This window comes from Gorilla gorilla, chromosome 1 (genome assembly GCF_029281585.2).
Source record: "Gorilla gorilla gorilla isolate KB3781 chromosome 1, NHGRI_mGorGor1-v2.1_pri, whole genome shotgun sequence".
Taxonomy (NCBI): Eukaryota; Metazoa; Chordata; class Mammalia; order Primates; family Hominidae; genus Gorilla; species Gorilla gorilla.
This window is the reverse complement of record NC_073224.2, coordinates 85,677,008-85,701,090: the sequence shown is the minus strand read 5'-3', so window position 1 is coordinate 85,701,090 and position 24,083 is coordinate 85,677,008. Positions and strand designations below refer to the sequence as shown.

At 38.3% G+C, this 24,083-nt stretch overlaps 1 pseudogene; it reads left to right on the top strand.

The window, feature by feature from the left end:
* The first annotated feature begins 3,226 nt into the window (after positions 1-3,226).
* Positions 3,227-22,549, top strand: LOC101128758 (alkylated DNA repair protein alkB homolog 8-like; annotated as a pseudogene).
* The last annotated feature ends 1,534 nt before the right edge of the window (positions 22,550-24,083 follow it).

The following is a 24,083-nucleotide window of genomic DNA, read 5'->3' as shown; positions in this document are numbered from 1 at the left end:
CTGCTGAAGTGGAACATAAGCATACCCGGTAAATCCACTAGTTATATACCAAACAGCAGTTATACAAATACCTGCCAAAATTCATGTACAAGAATGCCCACAACTTCATCATTCATAGTAGCTCCAAACTGGAAACAACACAAATGTCCATCAACAGCAGAATGGATTAAAAAAATGATGCATTCGTAAGATGTACTCATATATAGCAGATTCAGCAAACTCTTTCTGTTAAAGGCCCAATAGTAAATATTTTAGACTTTGAGTACCATATAGTCTCTGTTGCAACTCTGCTGTGGTATGATGAAAACAACCATAGATATGTAAACAAATGAGCCAATGTGAATGGCTGTATCTCAAGAAAACTTTATTTGCTAGCCTCTGCCGTGTAGCAATGGAAATGAACAAACTATTGCTACATGAAAGAACATGGTTGAATCTTAAAATGTAATATGAAGCAAAGGAAAGCAGACACAAAAGAATATATTCTGAAAGGTGGAGGAGGAGACTGGGAGAGCCTTGAAGGAGGCTTCTAGGATGCTGCTAAAACTCTATTTAATAACCTAAGTGGTAGCCCTGGTGTGTTCCTTTTGTGGTCATTCACTGAGCTGTCCAATATGATTCATGCACATTTATACTCTCATATATCTTTCAATAAACAATTTTATGAGACAATAATTAAAAGTACTAAAAGATGACTCAAGGATAATATAGAGATGCTTTGCTTTGAAAAAAGCAAAGAAGATAGCCAGATAACATCAGAAAATGTATTTTCATAATGCATGTTGCAGTAACTTTAATTTTTATTATGTGCATAGGATATTTGGCAAAATCAGGTGGTCATTTACTGCTTAGAGATGAAATCGAAGTCATGCTTGATGGTGAGTATTGAGGTTATAACAAAATCTTTATGCATAAATCTAAATACATTTACTATTTTTAATTCTAGTCACATATGAGTTCTGTTAGAGTGCCAGGCCAGATAGGAAGAGGGTGGTGGTAGCAGTAGTTGGATAATTACGGAAGAATCAATGAAAGGACTGGGTTAAGAGGTTTGTTTTTTCTCTTTCTATTCTATTTCCCCTTACTCTCTTTCCCTGTTTCAGTCTCTCCATGTATTCCACTAATTGTCCGAGAACTATCATCCTAGAGCCCTTGGGAACTTCAGAAAGTTGAAAACTCATTTACTCATTCATCTAACAAATATTTTTTAGCATCTCTTACGTTTACGTGACAGCACTATTTACTGCTAGGGACACAGTTGCAAATAAAGCAGTCTCTTCCCTCAGAGAATTCACATTTATTGGATAGCAATGTACAATACATTTGCAGAGGAGGGAATTAAAGAAGGGTAATATTAGTCTATCAAAATGTTTGGGTCTTAGGAATCTCCCTTAGCCTCTGTCTATTGTCCCATCAGGGTAAGAATTACAAATAGTGAGTTATAAAAACAAGTTGGCTGCCTTCCTTCCTTTTTATTTCTTAATAGACTATTTTTTAGAGCAGTTTCAGGTTCACAGCAATATTGAGCTGCAGGTACAGAGACTTCCCAAGTACCTTCTCTCCTCACCTATGCATAGCCTCCCCCATTATCGACATCCCCCACCAGAGTAGTACATTTATTATAATTCATGGACCTACATTTATACATCATTACCTTCCTTCCTTATTCATTCATCCATTCATTCATTCACTCACTCACTCATTCATTCAACACATATTTGACTACCTGCTAAATGTCAAACACTAGAATTTTCCATCTTTCTTACAGTCATTTTCTTCTTTCATTCCCCCCATCCTGCTCCTTCTCATCTCTGTCTTCTAAATCTCCCCCTTTGTTTCTATTTCTTTTATCAAGAAATAATATAGTAATTTCTCACAGTCCACTATCTGGATATAATGATATTAGCATTTTGGTATATGTATTATCCCGGATTTTTTTTTTTTTTTGAGACGGAGTCTCCCTCTGTCACCCAGCTGGACTGCAGTGGTGTGATCTCAGCTCACTGCAACCTCTGCCTCCTGGGTTCCAGTGATTCTCCTGCCTCAGCCTTCTGAGTAACTGGGACGACAGGCACATGCCACCATGCCTGGCTAATTTTTTGTATTTTTAGTAGAGATGGGTTTTCACCGTGTTAGCCAGGATGGTCTCGATCTCCTGACCCTGAGATCCACCTGCCTCGGTCTCCTGAAGTGCTGGGATTATAGGCATGAGCCACCACGCCTGGCCTATCCAGGATATTTCTAAAGAATGAAAGCTATTATATATTTTTTTAAACTATCATAACTGCTTTTTAACTTTTTTCACTTACCATTATAATATAAACATCTTTCTAAGCCAAGAAATATGGGCCTACATTATGTTAATATGTATGTAGCATTTCATTTTATGTTCCTAACTTTTAAGCAGTTCCCTGTTAATGAACATTTAGACTGATTTTAACTTTTTCATTATTATGACCAATATGAACCTCTTCCTAAATATATGAATACATGTTTATGTTATCTAGCAGAATGCTCAGCACATAAAAGGTCCTTGGTAATTTTTAGTGAATATTCCCATTTTTCTTTTAATGGGGTCTATGTGGGGTTTTAGTAGGGATAGATGATAAAACTTCCTGAATGCTATCAGCCAAAGTTACAAAATGCAGAGGGAATGCAGAGGAGAGATGGAGAGAAGGGGGCACTCTGTGAAAGGTGGCAGGGCTGTTTAGTATTAAAGCTTCATGGCCTCTAAGAAAGAGATAACTTGAACTGAAGTCTCTTCTGATATTACAGTTATTGGACGACTGCTCCGAGATGAAGACCCTATGATCAAACAGTTGGCTGAAATAACCTATGATATTTTTAAGAAAATAGCCCATAAACTGACCTCTGCACCTCTTAAACAAAACTTCCAAAAATTGCTTAAATTATTCTACATCAAAAAATTGAAGCCTCTTTACAATTATAACTCACCCAATGGCCAGATAGACAGTCCTACAGACAGTAAAGATATCAAGAATGATAAGGCCTTATAGAAGAGAATGATGATGACATTCATCATTCATAAACAATGGGAAGTCCAACAATGTCTTGGAGCTGACCTTAGAAGAAGAATGATTTTTCTTTCCCTCCTGACAACTTGAGTCTGTTTGTAGATGCTTTTCTGAAAAAATCTGGAAGCTTTTACTGTTACTTCTTAATTCTCTATTCAAATATAGAAATCTGAGAGAACTGGTGCCTCTGTATGTCTGACAGTGATCAGAAGCCCTATTTCATCAAAACCACTAAGACAATTGAAAATAACATAAGCAAAGTGTTTGATAAGAAGCTCTGGGAACTTGATTCAGTCCGTAAGCTCTACTGAGCACCTTCTAAGTGCCAGATACTGTGTTAGGCAGTGGGGACATTTGGATGATATAGACAAGGTTCCTGATCTCAGGATGGGCACAGTCTAGTGACACATAGTGTGGTCATTTCTATCATGCTGGGAGAAAGACTGCCTAGGGCAGTGTTAACAAAAAAGATATGGAACTTGAAGAAGGGAAAGGGGAGAAGGAAATGTATTCTGGGTACAGGTATCGAGCAATAAGAGTGTAGGGGAAAGTGGAGGAGTTTGTGGGTACAACTATGAGGAAGAAAGAAGAATGAAAAGAGCTGATACCCAAGGGAAGATTACTTTATGCTAATGGATTTGAGCTTTTTAAAAGAAAGATTGGATAGTCCATCACAGTCAATACTCGCATTGCCATCAGAATTATAAAACCTCATCAATGATCTTTCTCGACTTAAGGCTCAGGCTTATCCTTCACTCCTCCCACCTTACCTTCTCTGGATCCCCATATCCCCACCTGAGCATAAGCCATTCTAGCCACAGTAAATTACTTGTAATTAGATGAAAGCACTTTTTCTCTGTTAATTCAGATGTAGTGGCATCTGAATTTGTAATGTGGCAACTTGCAGTTCAAGTATGTTTTCCTTTCTTTGCTGGGTCACTTCTCTAGTATTGTATGGCAGCCACTCCAGCTTCCCCTACATTCTCCTTCAGCTTCTCTGACTTCTGGGCCAGGTGAGTTTAGTTTTATTGACAAGGGATTCAGCTTCTCCTGCAAAATACCCACGTCATCAACATCAATATTGGAAGCAGTAAGAGATGGACACAGTTCTGAGCTTGTGGGTTCTACCTTGTCCTTGCTCTTCCCATTTCACATACACCTTCCCTCCCAACAGCCTGCCCTGCATATTTCAAGTTCCAGGATCAGATGTGAAGATGAGAGATTTCAGAGACTAGACTACTTATACTGCTCCCACAATTTCATATGGTCAAATCCCCAGTTCTGCTTGTGTAGTTGAGTCCTGATGGATATATCTGGGATCGATTTTCTTTCCCTTTTTGATCAAGTTGGGTGGGTGTTGCTCCTATATTTTGCCTTAACACCCTGTGATTATATCTTTCATCGCTTTTATCACACTGTAGTAAAATTATCTATTTCCTTCTCCTTCTGCCTCATAAAACGGAAGTTTCATGAAAGCAACTGTCATATCTTACACTTGGTTGTGTGCTCTTGGGCTCAATGCCTGGTACCTATATATGCTCAGTGTAATACTTGCCAAATGAATGAAATGTTGACAAGACATATTACCTTCACACTTCAATAAAAGTTTTTACATATTTATGAAATGTGGAGTAATAAAAAAGACTAGAAATAAAGAATACATAATTTTAATTTATCCCTTAACCCATATTATTTTATATATCCAGGTGTCCCAGATCTCACCTTTCAAAATTAGGGCAAATTTTCATTCTCACCTAATGAACTAGCAGAATACCTAAAGAGGTAGGATGAATAATGACATCCCCAAAAATATCCAATTCCTAATCCCTGGAATCTGCAGATATTTTGCTTTACGCAGCAAAAGGAACTTAACAGGTGTGATTAAAAATCTTGAGATGGGGAGATAACTTTGGATTATCTAGGTGGGCCCAATGTAATCATAGCATCTTTATAAGAGGAATATGGGAGGTCAGTGAGAAAGGGGATTCTTGAAGATGCTACACTTCTCTTTGAAGATGGAGGTAGGGTCCATGAGCCAAAAAAATGCAAGGAATACAGGTCTAGGAGCTAAAAAAGGCAAGGAAATGGACTTCCATAGAATTTCCAGTGAGCAAGCGTCCTACAAACATCTTGACTTTGGCTCAGTGAAACCCACTTGGGACACCTGACATCCAGAATTGTATGATAATAAATTCATGTTGTTTTAAGGCCCTGTTTGTGATAATTTGCTAGAGCAGCAAAAGGAAATTAATATACCTGTATTTCTGCAAAACAAAGAAAACCAAATCAGCCAATACCCATCAATCAACCAGACAGCAACTGGTATAATGGGCCTTATACAAATGTTGATATTTCTTTAAAAGATCTGATAATCATATTAGACATGATCTTCATCATCTCCTGGTTCTCTCTCCTCTTTCTCCTTTCCATATTTTCTCTTCACCCCACATTTTCCTGATTTCTTCAGGATCTCTGAGTTGTTTTCACTTTACTTGGTAAAACACTCAACTCTCCAGAGGCTTCAACTCCTACTTAGATATCCAGGTCTTCCATATGCTCTGAAGACATAAGAGTATCCCTTCAATAGATTTCACCTTCTTTAGGAAATAGTTGTGGTTATGAACGCCTTTCTTCTTGGCACATCGCTGTTATTCCCATTTTTGAAAAGTATAATAATCCTTGAAAGCTTCTCCATTGTTTGCTGGAGTAAGAGAGAAATAGTCAACATGGCCTTTGAGGCCATGCAGGATCTGGCCCTGCATCACTTGCCAGCCTCATGGAACACTCTCCTGCTCACTCTTTATGCTCCAGAAACACTGGCTTCCTCACCTCCCCATTCTCCCCATGAATTAGAATCTTCACTCGTGTTCTTCCTGTGCCAGAAGCACTCTTCCTTTCCCCTCACACAGTCAGTTCCTACCCATCCTTCAAAACCCAATTCAGAATTTATTTCCACAGGAAGCGTCTTTGACCCCATATACCTTTGGAGCACTTACCACAATAACTAGGATAATTAACGATAGAATAAATTAATGGAAAGGTAATTTATCTGCAGTTAGTTGCCTCTACTCTGGCCCTGTTGCTAAAATGCCAGCTCCACAAGATCATGAATTGTATTTGCTTGATTCACCCCTGTATCCACACAGGCCATAGTAGTATTTAATACATATTCGTCACATGGATAAATGGATAAGTAAACAGACACAGGAGCAGACTTTCTGATACTAGGTGGCTAGATATGTTAACGGAAGAGACAGCCTAAGCTTTCTTGGGCATACTGTTGTGGCCCATGGTATAGGGAACTGGGACACATTTGTTGCAGACTTACTATATGATAAGCACTCTCTGTGTGTCTATTTCATTTCATCCTCACAATAATCCTGAAAAAAAGGTATTTTTGTTCCTATTGCATAGTTGAAACAATTTCATACACTCTGTTGGCTTTGATATTCATGCAAGGGGAGAAGATTTGAGAGATCCCGGTGAGTTCACTATTCCAGGAGGATAACTGACCTCCATTTTATACCACAAAATTATGGTGGCACCCTGTCAGAGAAGGAGGTATCCTCCCTCTTAGAGGCCTTCTCTAACTCACATGTTTCCACAGCACACTTGGCCTAGTGGCTACTGTACCCCAGACACTACAAAGTGCTTTGCTTGTAATATCTGACCTATTCTTCCCAACAATCTTAGCAGCTGGGTATTATTACTGCTCCCATTTTACTGAAAAGCAATCTGAATATCAGAGAGATTGGGTAAATCATCACATAACTTAAGGAGAGGAGTGCAGAATATTTGAACTCAAGGACTCCAGAACAGGATATTTAATCACTATATCACTGAAATTGCCCTTCTATGGATTTGTTTTTCCCACTGGGTATAAACTCGGTTTGCACATTGGAATCATTTAGACCGATTTAAAAATACATATCAATAAACAGGCTTTAATCCAGACCATTTATATCAGAATATTTGGGCTTGATACCTGGCCATCAGTGTTTTTGAAGAGTCCTGGTAGATCTAGAGAGAAGTCAGTATTGTGTGTCAGTGTATTAGTCAGTCCTTAAGATCGGGTTTAGACATTTCTATATCATCAGCATCTAGCACTGTGTTTGTCATGTGGGGAAAAACGTCATAAATTTATAATTTATTGGGTGTAGGAACCAATCATTTATTTGTTCACAAACAAACATTAGTTTAGTTAGGGTAAGGAGACATTAGGGTAAAGAGACATTGTACTAGGAAATAAGAATATAAAGCATTTCCAGATGCATGATTCTAATAAGACACTCTGTAATAGGTGAGGCAGAGGAGGGAGAGAGGCTGTTCCCCATTAAAAGAAGATATCTAAATTCTAAAGAGGATTGCTGTTTAGACTGACACATTCGAAATTCCAAGCATCGAACAAAGTAAAAACTAAAAGTTTAATAGACTTGCATCAATTTGTTTAGTTTCCAGTTTATTTTGTTTTTTTGCAACATCTAAATAACCACTGATGCCAAGTTGATAAATACTGAAGCATGTCCATGGTCCTGAGGTGGCACCTTGCAATAATGACTTGAGTAGAATAGGAAGGTACATGGATAGAGAATGGATATTCTGGCAGGGCAGTGTCCTGGTAGCACAATACAACATTTTCATAATACATGAGAAACATTGGCTTGATGCAGAGGCCAGTACTATGACGGTTCCCTCTTGAGAAAATATTTAAAAAATCCTAGACTTGAATTGTGGAGACATGGGTTTGAGTACTAGCTTCTCTGCTTACTAGCTGGAAGCCTTAGGTAATTCATTTTGTTTATTTTTTTATGATATGGAGTTAATATTCCCCCAGAGCATGCACAGGATTATTGTGAAGTTTTAATAGGATAATTATATAGAATTATATAGTTTTAAGTAATCCTTTGTGTAAGAGAATGAAGAACATAGCTCTTCCACACCACCATAATGTTTGAGGAAGATAACAGTCTCATCCAATTACTGCTCTCGGCTTCAATTCTGTGACCTCTGGGTAGCATGCTATTCCTTAGTCAGATGTGTCTTCTCATGATCTAGCGCACTATACAATGGCAAAACTCTTCCATTGGACTGACAAGCTGGTATTCTGATCCATTTTTTTTATGGTGCTGAAAATGATGATTCTATAGTAGGTTGAATTACTGTAATAATTTTAACAATAAAATTTGTGATAGATATTGGCTAGGTCCTTAGCAATTCCTTATTCTTTACTGATACATTAGAAGAGGAGATTTACCAGCCTGCCTTGCAGTTAGGTTGGCCAACTGACTCATTCTGGGCAGTCAAATGTGAGTGAGAGTGATAAGTGTCACTTCTACGTCTAGGTGGATAAGTACTAGATGCTCTCACTCCTCCCCTTCTGTATCAGAGGCCATTTGTTAAAGATGATGGCATCACAAAATTAAAGGATTTGGTATCCTTGAGAACAGCTTCTCAGGCAAAATGTCCAATCCACATCAGACTATTGTATAAGGACTGGAGATAATGTTGCACCCATTTTGAGAGAATACTATGTGCCACAGTACATAGCTCATAGCTTTATAGAGTTAAGAAAACCAACTGCTTCTATACATCAAGCAGAAGGCATTCCAAGTAGAAGATTAGGAGATAAAACCAGTGCTACTGTAATACAAAAACATAAATTACCGGCCGGGTGCCGTGGCTCACACCTGTAATCCCAGCACTTTGGGAGGCCGAGGTGGGCGGATCACGAGGTCAGGAGATCGAGACCACGGTGAAACCCCATCTCTACTAAAAATACAAAAAATTAGCCGGGCGCAGTGGCGGGCGCCTGTAGTCCCAGCTACTCGGGAGGCTGAGGCAGGAGAATGGCGTGAACCCGGGAGGCGGAGCTTGCAGTGAGCCGAGATTGCACTACTGCACTCCAGCCTGGGAGACACAGCGAGACTCCGTCTCAAAAAAAAAAAAAAAAAAAAAAAAAAAAAGCTAGCGCAAAAACTAGTATGTCGGTAAATAGGGATTTTCAGGTATAGAATGTGTCTTTACAAGATCCCTGGCTGTTGTTTCTTATGTGTAGATATGACTGGAAGCAAACAGATAGCAAGCATTCTCAATTTTGATTCCATACATTGGTCAAAGAAACGCCATACCTGACCTACAACAGTTGGCAATTGCTAAAATAATCTCAGAGAACCCAAATTCACACCAAAAGAAGTAAAATTTAACAGCTGAACAAACTCCTAGAAGTACATCCTTCATACTCCCCAACTTGAAAAGGAAAGATTCAGGTCCACAGAGGACAATAGACAAGGGTGGTTCTTCCAGAAAACAGAACCAGGGGTTGCCAGGTTGCCCAACTAAATATTCACTCTGCTGCTGGGGCCCAGAGTTACCATCCCTGCCTGGCAGGATTTGACGATATCTATGAACCGGTGATCACCGTCTTCCCGTCTTCCTCTTTTCTGAATGGTAGTTTTTCCTGCATTTATCCTGTTTCTTCTCCGCCATTATATATAGAATGCGTTAAAGGTAGATAGCATTTTTTCTTCCTGCCTAGATGTAGTAGCACCATCAGAAAGAGAAGGAACCATCTTCTGACTACCCTGAGGAGGATAAAGACAAAGGAGCTTGAGCCCCATTGGCACATTAAAGCCATGCATTAGCCCTGCATTCCTAACTCCAGAATTTCTTGTTATGCGAGAAAAATTACACTCCTTTTTTAAGCTGTTGGTTTTCATTTCTGTTACTTTCCGCCTAACGTAATTAGGCTGAAAACACCATACCATCTCTAACTGGTATGCTGTTGGTTTTCTGTACTCATAGCCAAATGCTTTACTATTAAAATACTATATTTCATCGGCTCAACATTAGGATGCACCCTCATCTTATGTACCAAAAAGAGAAGAAAACATTCTGCCAATTAAAACTATAATATAGCATTGATTATAAGATGTCGCTATTTCAGAGATGTTAAGATATGATTTGATTAAATAAATTAAGTAGAGTTAGAAGTTGAGCCCTTTGCTTAAAAATAAAATAAACATATATATTGGCATAGACAGAAAACTTTGGAAATATACACAAAAGCCATTAATAGTGATTGCCTTTGGGGAGTAAAAACGAAGGATATAGGATATAATACTTATTTTGACTTTTTGCTTTTTATTACATTATAAGCAACTTTTATGAGTAATCCAAGCCAGAAGTAAGCACTATGAAACGGGCATTCAATTTTGTCCACCACTGTAATCCTAAATTCAAGAACGATGCCTGTCATTTGGCACTCAAATATATGCTGATTCAATGAATGCTTTTAAACAAGTCACTGTCATTGAAAAGGAAATAAGAAGTCATCTGATTTCTCATCACTAATCGACAAGCGCTTTTGTAATAAGAGCTATGTCATATTTGTCACTGAATCTTCAGCACTTTGCACAAAACCCTGGAACTACATAAACATTTTCAAAATTTAAAAAGCATGTTATGGCCGGGTGCTGTGTCTCACGCCTGTAATCCCAGCACTTTGGGAGGCCGAGACAGGTGGATCACGAGGTCAGGAGATCGAGACCATCCTGGCTAACATGATGAAACCCCATCTTTACTAAAAATACAAAAAATTAGCTAGGTGTAGTGGCAGGCGCCTGTAGTCCCAGCTACTTGGGAGGCTGAGGCAGGAGAATGGCGTCAACCCGGGAGGCGGAGCTTGCAGTGAGCCCAGATCAGGCCACTGCACTCCAGCCTGGGAGATTGAGCGAGATTCCGTCTCAAAAAAAAATAAATAAATAAAAATAATAAAAGCATGTTATGCACAGGAATTTATATTACATATGTTGAGTGTGAAGTAGTGATTTGGAGTAGTCTCTTGACTTAATAAAAGTAGGCTATCAGGAAAAATTGGTTTGATGGCTATCTGCTGGAGGTTGCCAGCAGAAGAAAGGAGGGTGTAGTCAGGAAAGCCAGCTACACTGCCACTATGATATTGAAAGCAAGGTTGCATGAGGGCTTCTATGAAGACTGTGACAACAGGAATGACAGGTGGGACTTTGCATTTCCTTGGCATGTTGAACATTTCAAAATACAATATTATATCTATTACAAAAATCAATATCCCACTCTGTCCTCCAACACCCATAAGGATAGAGTAAGTTGCAAAAATTGAATCCTCAAATAATTAAATTACCGACATTCTCATTGGAGGGTTGTGATAAAATTAGCAATTTTGTCGTATGCTCTGTTTTCACTAGACTCTTCTGATTCCTCCTCAATGTGTAAACAAAAAACAGAATTCCAAGTCCCCCAGTTGTCTTAATGGACCCCCTCTTGGCCAAGGGAACCCTGAAGAAACCTGAAAGACTTGTCCAAGCCATGATGGAAAGTGGAAGGTCAGACATGCCTCATTGTTCACTCCTCTCTTTGGAGTTTAGATGCAACTGACTAGCAAACTCAAGACTGACAAAACAGACTCCATAGCAATAAGACAATTCCAACCTGACTCTGATATACATGACAGATAACAGGCTCTGAAGGAAAATAAGTATTCTACTCCAAAATATATTTATTTGACAAATTCTGAAATGGCCCTGAAAATCTGTCTCTTGTGGGGAAGATTTGCATTCTGTAGAGAGTCTCTTTCCCTTACTGTTTTTTTTTTTTTTGAGAGTCTGACACCTTTTACATTCTGATAAGAGACATTCACCATCTATTCCCTCTGAAGCTTGCTACTTGGAGACTTCATCTCTATGACAAGAACCTTGGTTACCACAAACCCTTTATCTAAACTCAAGCATTTCTTTATGCTGAGTTCAAGTCTTCATGTGGAGCTTAACTCTTCCACCCAATTGCCAATCAGAACAGCTCTGAATCCACCTATGACCTGGAAGCCCACCTCTCCCACCCATTCAAGATGTCCCACCTTTCCAGGCCAAACCAGTGTATACCTTACATATATTGATTTATGTCTTTGCCTTTAACTCCTGTCTCCCTAAAATGTATACACATGTTCTCAGGATCTCCTGAGGCTGTATCATTGGCCATGGTCCTTAACCTTGGCAAAATAAAATTCTAAATTGATTGAGTCCTGCCTCAGATACTTTTTGGTTTACAAATGGGACCTTCTCTGTACCTCTTCCTCTACCACCTTACAGTGACATCGAAATCAATCTAGTCAAACTGTGAATCTACATTTTGGAAAAAGAATGGTAAGAAATATTCCTCTTAGGCCAGGCACTGTGGCTCATACCTATAATCCCAGCCCTCTGGGAGGCTGAGGCAGGTGGATCGCTTGAGCCCAGTTCAAGACCAACCTGGGAAACATGGTGAAACTCCTTCTCTACAAAAAATACAAAAATTAGCGAAGCATGGTGGCATGTGCTTGTGGTCCCATCTACTCAGGAAGCTGAGGTGGGAGGATCACCTAAGCCCGTGGTGGTTGAGACTGCAGTGAGCCATGATTTCACCACTGCACTCCAGCCTGGGCAACAGAGTAAAACCTTGTGGGAAAGAAAGAAAGAAAAAGAAAAGAAAAGAAAAAGAAAATAAAAGAAAAAGAAAAAAGAAAGGGAGGAAAGGAAAGAAAAAAAAGAAAGGAGGGAAGGAGAGAAGGGAGGGAGGGAGGGAGGGACTCTTTTAGGAAGTTCTTAGTCAAAGAATGTAGAAACCGCAGTTCTATAATATTAATATATTGGTTTGAATTGAATTGCTACTTAGAAATATATTTATGAGGCCAAGAGTTACTAAGCTATTCCACAATGTCAGATAATTTAGTTCCTGGTATTTTGGGGTCCCATTTATTTACAGCTTGATTTCTGTTACTGTCTTTTTTCCCTTCCTTTTATTCTCTTCTTTTACCACTTATGTATATGAAAAATGTCTCAAGGTAAAATTTTCCTTCAGGACATCAGTTATAGAGGAAGACCTCCCATCAGGGAGTTATAATTGTAGTCAAGAGCAGTTTTCTAAAAAGAGAGGAAAAAAGCCCTTTTAATAGAGGGTAATGGGTGACTGGAAGAATAATTCTAAGCAATAGAAGTTGTCTGGGCTGGCAGTGGCTTTAAATAAGCAAGACGTTCATTGCTGTAAACAAGCTAGGGAAGGGGTTTCACAGTGTGCTTCAACAAGATACAGACGATATAAATCAATAGGGCCTGACAGCCACACAAATTAATGACATAAATCATGAGTATTTTAGTTCATTTCTTGATAATAAAATGTCCATCACTTTACAGATATATTTACTAAAACAATTCATAGAGTAACCTTTACCATGAAATATTCTCTAATTACTCCAGAAAAGTTTCCAGTAAATGGAACCTATGCATTCAGAGGAACTTACAGGTATTTCAAACATGGATTAACTCTACCAAATGAAGAAATATTTTTAAAATATTATTCTGTCAAAGCATTAACGTTGACTTCTAAAAATTCTTTGCAATGTTTTAATTTGTTTAGCCACAATTAGAAAGTACCAGACACCTGCCCACCTCTGCAGTTCCCAAGTTTCCCTGCTCCCTTCCCCAGATATGGTAGGTTTCTATGTCTAATTTGTACATAGTAGTTAACTTTTATTGAGCTCTTCCAAAGAGCTAAGCATTCTATATGTATCCTATAATTTAACTGCCCACAGCATTTAATTGCCACATCAAAATATAGGGAAGGAAAAGTCACAGAAGATAATGTTTTGTAGGGCAAATAAATCAGATGTTTCAGAGAATGTTTTTCTCTTAATAGGCTTATACAGGCCTATATTTATGCACCTCAGGCTTCAGAGATTTTATTTTATGGCTTGAAATTAAAAGACACTTTCACATTTATTATTTCACATGATAGTTTTTGTTCTAAAAGATATGTACAGAGTACCTTGTAAACTGACCTCGCAATTGCCACCAAAACTGTTAAATTTGTTTTTTATAACACTATAAAATTGGTTTTAAATTATTTGTCTTTATATTGCATGCTTTACTGTCTTTGCATCTAGTGATCTTCCCATCCTTACCATTTCAGCCTCCACTCCCGTAGCCACACCCTGGACCATGTAGAATTACTCCACTACTGATAGCTTAAATTCAAGCAATCCTGCTTAAATGACAGAAATTTATTTTCTCATAATTCTGAAGGTTAAACATCTAAGATCAATTTGCTGGCAGATCTGGTTTCTTTTTTTTTTTTTCTTTTGAGACAGAGTTGCTCACTCTGTCACCCAGGTTGGAGTGCATTGGCACCGTATCAGCTCACTGCAACCTCTGTCTCCTGGGTTCAAGCAATTCTCCTGCCTCAGCCTCCCAAGTAGCTGGGACTACAGGTGCCCACCACCGTGCCCGGGGTTTCATCATGTTGGCCAGACTGGTCTCAAACTCCTGACCTCAGGTTATCCGCCTGGCTCAGCCTCCCAAAGTGCTGGGATTTCAGGTGTGAGCCACCGCGCCTGGCCCCAGATCTGGTTTCTTGAGGCCTCTCTCCTTGGCTTATAGATGGCCAACTTCTCTGTGTCCTCTCACGATCTTTCCTCTGTCTTTGTGTTAATCTCTTCTTCTTATTAGGACACTGTCAGACCAAATTAGAACCCACCCTAATGAACTCATTTAATCTTAGTTGCCCCTCTAAAGACCCTATCTCCAAATACAGTCATCTTTTGCAGTACTACGGGTTAAGACTTCAACATAGGAGTTTGGTGGGGAGCACAGTTCAGCTCATGACACCTTCATGCCTACCACATCTCATCTTTCACTTTACTGTGAAGATTCAGACCTTTAAACCCTGTTGTCAAATCTTCATTGCTTTCTTTGCATGGCTTAGGACTCTTGTCTTTCACTTCAGCTGCCACCCTCAGAACAAAAGCTGCTACCCCACCATCCCCCTTCCTTTGAACCTATCTAGGAAAACTCTAACCTTAGATGAATTCACCTACTTTACTTCCTTCTCTGCTCCTAGATTACACTGCTCCCTGAGAAACATTACACATGCATGCAGAATGCTGCTATTGCCCATGAAGAAGTCCTGGTCTATTAGAAATCTGTGTTCCTCAACCCCAACCAGACCTTGATACCCCAGGCAAGCCTTATAGGTAGTTCCTGCCTTTATTTAACACTCCTGAAATCTACTACTTGACCACTTGCCCACTCATTCTCAGCAGATGACTTTGCTCCCTACATTATAGACAAAAATAGAAGCCATCATCCAGGAAATTCCTCAACTCCACCATGCCTCTTTCTTTGAACCCAACCCACCCATATTTGCCTCTACTCCCTTTCTTACTACCTATTCTATCAGACTGGAGATCTACTTGATTCCAAAATTCATGTGTTCTATTTATATTGGGGATGGGTACTGCAGAGGCAGCAGGAAATGAGGAGAAAGAAGAAGCTAGCAAGGTAATTCTTTCTGATACATAGTCAAGCATAAAAATTACATAAAATATTGTGTTATTCTAACTCAAAGTCTGATTGATATGGTTTTGCTGTGTCCTCACCCAAATCTCATCTTGAATTCCCACATGCTGTGGGAGGGACCCAGTGGGAGGTAATTGAATCATGGGGGCAGGACTTTCCCATGCTGTCCTCATTATAGTGAATAAATCTCATGAGATCTGATGGTTCTATAAGGGGGAGTTTCCCTGCACAAGCTCTCTTTTTGCCTAGTGTCATGATTAGGCTTCCCCAGCCACGTGTAAGTCCATTAAATGTCTTTCTTTTGTAAATTGCCCAGTCTCAGGTATGTCTTTATCAGCAACATGAAAACAGACTAATACACTTGTATTTATTAATTTTGCTTTATAAAATTTTAGTATAAAATTATATGCAATCAAGCTTTATTAAAATATGTAGGTTTCTTCTTTCCTAAGAGGCTATCAGAAGTTCTTATAAAAGTTACAAGTGAAATTAAAAAACTAAAGCTTATCTTAAGGAGTTGAGCAATGTGGGATGGCAGGGGGTTGGGGGAGGGGCATGAGTTATGCATCATATGCACTTGAAACAGATGTCTACTGGGTGGCTGCCCCAGAAGAATCATTTTTAGTTCCAAGGTCCAAGCCTATTAGACTACGTATCAATTGTGCAAAGCTTGGATGAAGATTCAAGGCCTTCCTGGCACATTCTTCAAGGCCCTTTCTTTTTCAGCTCTTTATCTAGTTCCTAAATTTTCTTAAATTTATAAAAATATTTCATTCTTATATTCAATAGTTCCTTGTACTCAATTTTTCTCAGTAGTGATCACATGTGAATCACATTTTATCTGCAGTATAGACAGCAGCTTAAGGATGTAGACATGAAATAATTTAACTGAACCATTTCATTAGAAATTTTTTTAACTCAGAAGTTTAGCTGCAAACGTGGAGGAGTTTTTAGATTACATATGTGGTGTTTTATCAATATCTTATATGTATTTGTAATGCAAAAATCTTCACAACCAAAAAGAGACATTGGTTTTTAAATAGTAATCATACGTTACTGCAGATCTATGTATCACTAACCTGTGAAAAATCTGGCATGCTTTCTGAGGTCAATGTCAATACCAAAAAAGAGCCCGCATCGCCAAGTCAATCCTAAGCCAAAAGAACAAAGCTGGAGGCATCACACTACCTGACTTCAAACTATACTACAAGGCTACAGTAACCAAAACAGCATGGTACTGGTACCAAAACAGACATATAGATCAATGGAACAGAACAGAGCCCTCAGAAATAACGCCGCATATCTACAACTATCTGATCTTTGACAAACCTGAGAAAAACAAGCAATGGGGAAAGGATCCCCTATTTAATAAATGGTGCTGGGAAAACTGGCTAGCCATATATAGAAAGCTGAAACTGGATCCCTTCCTTACACCTTATACAAAAATTAATTCAAGGTGGATTAAAGACTTAAACGTTAGACCTAAAACCATAAAAACCCTAGAAGAAAACCTAGGCATTACCATTCAGGACATAGGCACGGGCAAGGACTTCATGTCTAAAACACCAAAAGCAATGGCAACCAAAGCCAAAATTGACAAATGGGATCTAATTAAACTAAAGAGCTTCTGCACAGCAAAAGAAACTACCATCAGAGTGAACAGGCAACCCACAAAATGGGAGAAAATTTTCGCAACCTACTCATTTGACAAAGGGCTAATATCTAGAATCTACAATGAACTCAAACAAATTTACAAGAAAAAAACAAACAAACACATCAAAAAGTGGGCGAAGGACATGAGCAGACACTTCTCAAAAGACGACATTTATGCAGCCAAAAAACACATGAAAAAATGCTCACCATCACTGGCCATCAGAGAAATGCAAATCAAAACCACAATGAGATACCATCTCACACCAGTTAGAATGGTAATCATTAAAAAGTCAGGAAACAACAGGTGCTGGAGAGGATGTGGAGAAATAGGAACACTTTTACACTGTTGGTGGGACTGTAAACTAGTTCAACCATTGTGGAAGTCAGTGTGGCGATTCCTCGGGGATCTAGAGCTAGAAATACCATTTGACCCAGCCATCCCATTACTGGGTATATACCCAAAGGACTATAAATCATGCTGCTATAAAGACACAGGCACACGTATGTTTATTGCGGCACTATTCTCAATAGCAAAGACTTGGAACAAACACAAATGTCCAACAATGACAGACTGGATTAAGAAAATGTGGCACATATACACCATGGAATACTATGCAGCCATAAAAAATGATGAGTTCATGTCCTTTGTAGGGACATGGATGAAACTGAAAATCATCATTCTCAGTAAACTATCGCAAGAACAAAAAACCAAACACCGCATATTCTCACTCATAGGTGGGAATTGAACAATGAGAACACATGGACACAGGAAGGGGAATATCACACTCTGGGGACTGTTGTGGGGTGGGGGGAGTGGGGAGGGATAGCATTGGGAGATATACCTAATGCTAGATGACGAGTTAGTGGGTGCAGCGCACCAGCATGGCACATGTATACATATGTAACTAACCTGCACATTGTGCACATGTACCCTAAAACTTAAAGTATAATAATAAAAAAAATCCCTTAGATGTTCACATTTTTTATTGATTTTTTTTTCATCCTGAAAGTTCTTTCTATTCATTTCTCTTCAACTTGTACATATTCAGTGTTTATTTTCAAGGCTATAGCCCTGTCAAAGAGTATTAAAAACCCAGAAAAAATATCTCAAATAGCTCTTCCACATCTGTCACAGAGCAATCCCAGGACCCCACATGCAGATTCCTCAGGCTAATACCACTGCACTGTCCCTAGTGCCTTTCCATTTTAAATACCTTACATGTGATATCTTATTTTATTCTCACAACAATAGCCTGAGGCACATTGAAATTGATGAGGAACCTGAAGTCTAGGGATTCCAAGTGACTTGTTCATGATTAGCAAAATAGTTAGTGGGGAGAGTTAAGTCTTTCAACTCTAACTTCCAGTATTCAGTCAACTATATTAATATGTCTCTAATTTGAAATTTATTATAATTATTATTTTTCATTGGGGTGATATCTTTAACTGGCACATTGTTAAATAATAAACAGTAGCACAGTTCTAGACTCTAAACTCCCAATGGAATATCTGGATCAGGTCTACCATTTATTCTTATAAGTTAGAAAGTCAACAATTATGGTTGGAGAGAAGTTTTAGTTCAATATCCCAGAAATGAGTTAGGACCAGAGATGTGAGAACCAGAGAAGGCCAGAAAATGGAAATACCAACCAAGCATTATGTATACTTATCTGATTTTTTTTTAACTTTTCAGCTATCTGTAGTGGTAGTCTGACTAAAACAAAAAGACATTTCAAAAATTAAAATTCTTAGCCATAAGTCTACTTATTCTTTACAATCCAGTTTCATAAACGAATTCTTATCAGAGTCGTGGTCTCCCTCTATTTCTGAAATAAGGTATTTGATTCAGCTCCCTTATATACTTTTATGGCACTCAATTGCTGGGGGATATTGAGAGGTATCTGCCAGTCTACACACCCTAGGTCTAATCTCTGTAGCTCACTTACAGCTTCAAATATGTATCACTTAAAAATATTTTCATTATATAAATTCTTTTCAAATACACATTCAAAATATATATATATTCAAAGCATTATATAAACAAAGTTTGAGTAATGAAGATGGGATGTCACAGAAGCCAAAACCCAACTGTGGGGAGAGACTAAACATCCTTGGCATTAGTGCTACTCTGTATCTCATATATTAACTCTGCTCACCACAAACTCCCATCTCTTCTCTTCACCAATCTTTTAGTATTTCTACCCTAAATCAATTGAAATTTTTATTGAGCACTTTTTTGTGATTGGCACTAGGAATGCTCCATGCTTGGCATTAGGAATAGTACCATGAATCTAAGATGTATTCGCTTTCTTCAAAGAGTTTAAAAGGCAATTGAAAAAACAAGACATGCATAGAAAATTAAGTAATAACACAAGAGATCATAATAATGCAATGCAAAATAACAAGCAAGGTAGTATATAAAAAGTGGCCATAAGTTAGGGAGAGAGAGAAAAAAAAACTGGCATTTCTGAGAACCTATTTTATGACAAGTTCTGTACAAAGTGGCTTTATAGATTATTGCATTTCTAGATGGAAACAAGCTTCGTTAATCAGCATTATATAAATGATGTTGTTTCCCTGAGTTTTACCTATTTGAGATTTCTGGATCCTGAGTGTAATAGAAAGGATTCATTTAATGTAGGAATTTACTACTATAACACAATCCTATTAATATCTTCATTTTATGAAACAGAAAATTGAAGCTCAGAAAGATTAAATAATTTACCTAAGGTCAAACATCCAGTAGGTGGCAGAAGCAACTTTTAAATTCTAAACTTCATGCAAGTCACACAGGTTTTTAAGAGTATCTCAAACACACACTCTGGAATAAAAACCAGATGGCCTTCACTATAGCTAAGTTAATCATAAGTATAAGTAGCATTGCTCTAAAAGACATGAAGCAGGATGCTGATATAAATTTCCAGTTACTCCTTGTTGAGGAATTGACCAGTGTAGTCTGAACTCCTAGCCCATGTGATCAAGGGTACCAAATCTAGTATAATTTGGTCTAGTTTGCACACTGGGCTCTCTTCATTTGTAAACTCAGCAATTCTCATGGTGAGGGAAGTTGTTTGCTTTCTTTGAGTGGTGGTAGGTGGGGAGAGTGTTTCAGGGGAAGTGACTCCTTTCTAGGCTTCACCCTTCATTTTTGACCCAGTAGGCTCAGGATGAGGCCTGGTAATCTGTTTCATTTTGATTTGTAATCCATTCACGTTAGCTTGCCGTTCGCTCTTTAAGAACCATTGCTCTCAAGCATGTTTCAGGGCAATATAGATTTGGTTTAGCTTCAGTTTAAGTGACGAACAAAGTCCACTTTAAGTAATTCATCTCTTATTTTCTAGAGCTGCTGTGCTTACCTCTGCTAAAAGCTGCGAAACATACTGCTTTAACCTACAAAAGCTTCTCTGAAACAGAAGTGTATATTTTTGTGCCAATATTTTTCTTACCAGCTGTGCTTTCTTCCAGGGAGATCGTGCTTTGCCACTAAATGAGCCTGTGTGCAAAAATACTCTCTGCCAAGTAGAACCTTGCTGTTTCATATTCATCAGCTAATTTATTCCCGTGACCACCTTTTGCAGTATGCCTATTTTACAGATTTTTTTAAAAAGGAAATTTAAGAAAGGAAATAACTTTCTCAAGTTCATGCAGCTGATACACACTGGAGGTTGAGTTTCAAATTAGGTCTGCCTGATGCTAAATTATTTTCCTTTGACTTTTCTCTGTCTTCATTTTCTCTCCTGCCTTATCCGTTGCCCATGTGTTAAGTCCCATCGTGTTACCCACAAGCATACCTTAGTCTTATTCCTGGCTCTTAGTATTGAGGAAGTTGTCAATCTTGGCATTAGGTAGGTTTTAAACTGGATGTTCTGTTCATGTATGAATTTTATGAATAATTCATTGGTTTGGTGCCCACTAAAAGGACCAACAAGATTATTTTCTGGTAATTTCAAGTTTCATTGTGAGGATTACACATAAATTTTTTCTACTCCTTATTCATTCATCCAATTGTTTAATGCCTGTGTTTTATTGTCAAGGTCGATTTATTTGCCAGGAATATGAGGTCTCTGCTTGAAAAGAAAATAGTTTTGTTATCATTTTTTTTTTCCAGATCTGGTCATAATCTCTAGCAAAGATATACTGGTTAATGTTACCAATAGGGTAAAGGTCAATGAAAAGCAGTAAAACAGTATTTGTCAATGTTTTATGAATTTAAGTGGACTTAACTGTAGAGAAACTATTAAAAATCGTAGTCTTCTCCTCTGTACTAGGCTTCCTATTCTAAAATAGGGCTCATTTTTAAAACTTCTGACCATTCAGTAAATAATTTTGTGATCAACTATGTATGCATAGGGCATCGTGCTGAGGAAAATCCAAGTTAGACTACAAGACATGACTCCTACACTCTGTAAGAACTATCATCCATTTTCAGAAAGAAAAATTTATGCAATGATAATGATAACCAAGGAATTATAACTAGTGGATAAAGTGAAAGTTCAGATGTCAAAGTAAACAGAGACTTCTTTGAGTTGACGTAATTCCTAAGAATAAAAGAGAAAAAAATCATTTTACTATAAAATAGAGATTATATAACAACTTTAACTTTCATCACAAGAGAAAATACTAAGTTATGTGCTTGAACAAGTTTTTTGCTGTTGTTCTCTGGCAAAAAGATCAAAGAACATTTGAATCTCTTCCAGCACCTCAGAGGTCAAGCCAACAAAACTAGCTTACAAATATACTAGGTCTCCTATAAACAAATATGTGCTGCTTTTCTCCAACATGGCCGAGCCCAGGGGAGGTGGTGTGCAAGTATCCATGACGGCTGTCTGGCACTAGAGTGGAGAGGGTAGCGAAGAACAAAGCACATGCAGGGTGAGAATCTGAATCCGGCCTGAGCTGAAGAGGAGAGGCTTGTTGTTGCCAATGTTGGTTTAGGTAATGGTGTGAGTAGAAACCAACTGCTACTGGTTTTAGAGAAATGTGGACTGGTGGATGCTCTCTTAATGCCACCTTACAAGCCCTACTCATTTGAAAGATACAAAACTACAGAAGAATCTAAGAGAGCCTATGTTACTCTCAATGGGAAAGAAATAGTGGATGATTTAGGACAAAAGATGATTCTGTATTTGAATTTTGTGGAAAAAGCACAATAGAAGGAGTTGGGGCCTCAAGCCTTACCACTAGGCCTCATAGTAGTAGAAGAAATAATTTCTACTGAGGATGAGAAAATTCTTTTGGAAAGTGTTGATCAAACAAAAGATACAGACCATCAAAATTTTCAAAAATGCTTAAAACACAGAAGAGTAAAGCATTTTGGTTATGGGTTCCAATGTGAGAAAAACAATGTAGATAAAGATAAGCCTTTGCCTAGGGGTCTTCCTGATGTTTGTGATAGCTTTTTGGAGAAATGGTTTTGGAGAAATGGTTCAGGTTAAACATAAACCTGAACAATTGACCATAAATCAGTATGAACCTGGGCATGACTGTCATGGATTTTAAGTACCCAGATGGTATCACAGTGCCAGTTATTTTGCCTTGTTTGAGTTGGCTGGTGATGACAGGAGAATCTAGATACATTTGGGCCCATGGGTTACCCTTTGGCTTGTGACAGCCAGAGGAAAGAGACTCCTCCCTCCTTTCCAGAGAGTGATAAAGAAGCCTGACAACTAGAGCAAGAGTACATCCATCAAGTTTATCAATAGATTGCTGGGCACTTCAGCAGCATGAGATATACAGCTTGGCCACACATCATTGAGTTTTTGAAGGCTTTGCCAAGTGGCTTAATAGTGGCTGATACTGGATGTGGTAATGGAAAGCACCTTGGCATCAGTAAGGAGTTAGAAGTGATTGGTTATGATCAGAGTCAAAACCTTGTGGACATTTGTAGAGTGAGACAATTCCAGGCTTTTGTTTGTGATGCATTGGCAGTACCAGTCCACACTGGGTTTGGTATGCCCGACTCTCCATTGCTGTTATTCCCCATTTTGCAACAGCAGAACATAGAATGACAGCTCTTCAAGAACATGTTGGACTCCTGAAACCTGGTAGGAAGGCACTCATTTATGTCTGGGCAATGCAACAAGAATATATTATAATAAACAGAAGTCCAAGTAGCTTACAGGAAACAGAACTAGCCAAGGAAAGAGAGAGGAGATAAGCAGTGACACCTCAGTGCAGGGGATGGTTGTGAAGCAAATGCCTGATGTGGGCAGTCAAGACTCAGCATCTTCTGTCTCCTCCATTAATGACTCTTAGGAGGGAGGATATAATTCAAGGCAAGTTACTAACTCCAAGCTGCCTATTCATATTAACAGGACTTCTTTTTGTTCTCGGGATGTACTGGTTCCCTGGTACCTTAGGGGAAACCCTGATAAAGACAAACCTGTTGAGCAATTTGGTCCCATATGATCCTATGACCCAAGTTCCATGTTTCATCATTACTTATGTGTTCTGTGAGGGAGAATAGGAAGTTGCCTGCAGGACTGTGAGTGATTTCAGCATTCTGCAAGGCTACTACGATCAAGGAAATGTGTGTGTGATTCTTCAAAAGGTCTGATTATTTACCTGAACATATCATGTATAAAAAAGAAATGCTCATTTTGTTTCAAAAAACAGGAGAATAATTATCATTTTAATTAAAGAGAAAACTAAGAAACTACCAAAGGAGAGCTCTTGAGAAAAATTTGGAAGTAGAGATTCATTAGGAAACATTCAGTCAGCTACTGTTGGCTGACCTCATAGATGTAGTCTCCTACAACTTCCCTACAAGAGATGGCTTCTAAAAGCAATTCAAGTAATTTGTGCAGTGCTTGTAATTCTTGGGTAAGAGTCCACCATTTTGAAGATAACCTTTTGTTATAAAGTGTTACTGAATGTACTAAATCATGTAGGATCTTAGTGAAGTAACTCTATCACATTTTAATAAAGGAAATATTTCTGGTTAATAAAAAAAACAAATATATGCTAATCTTCAAATTAACTTGACTATTTATAAAAGCTATACTATTCATCACTATAACATTTTTTATTGTAA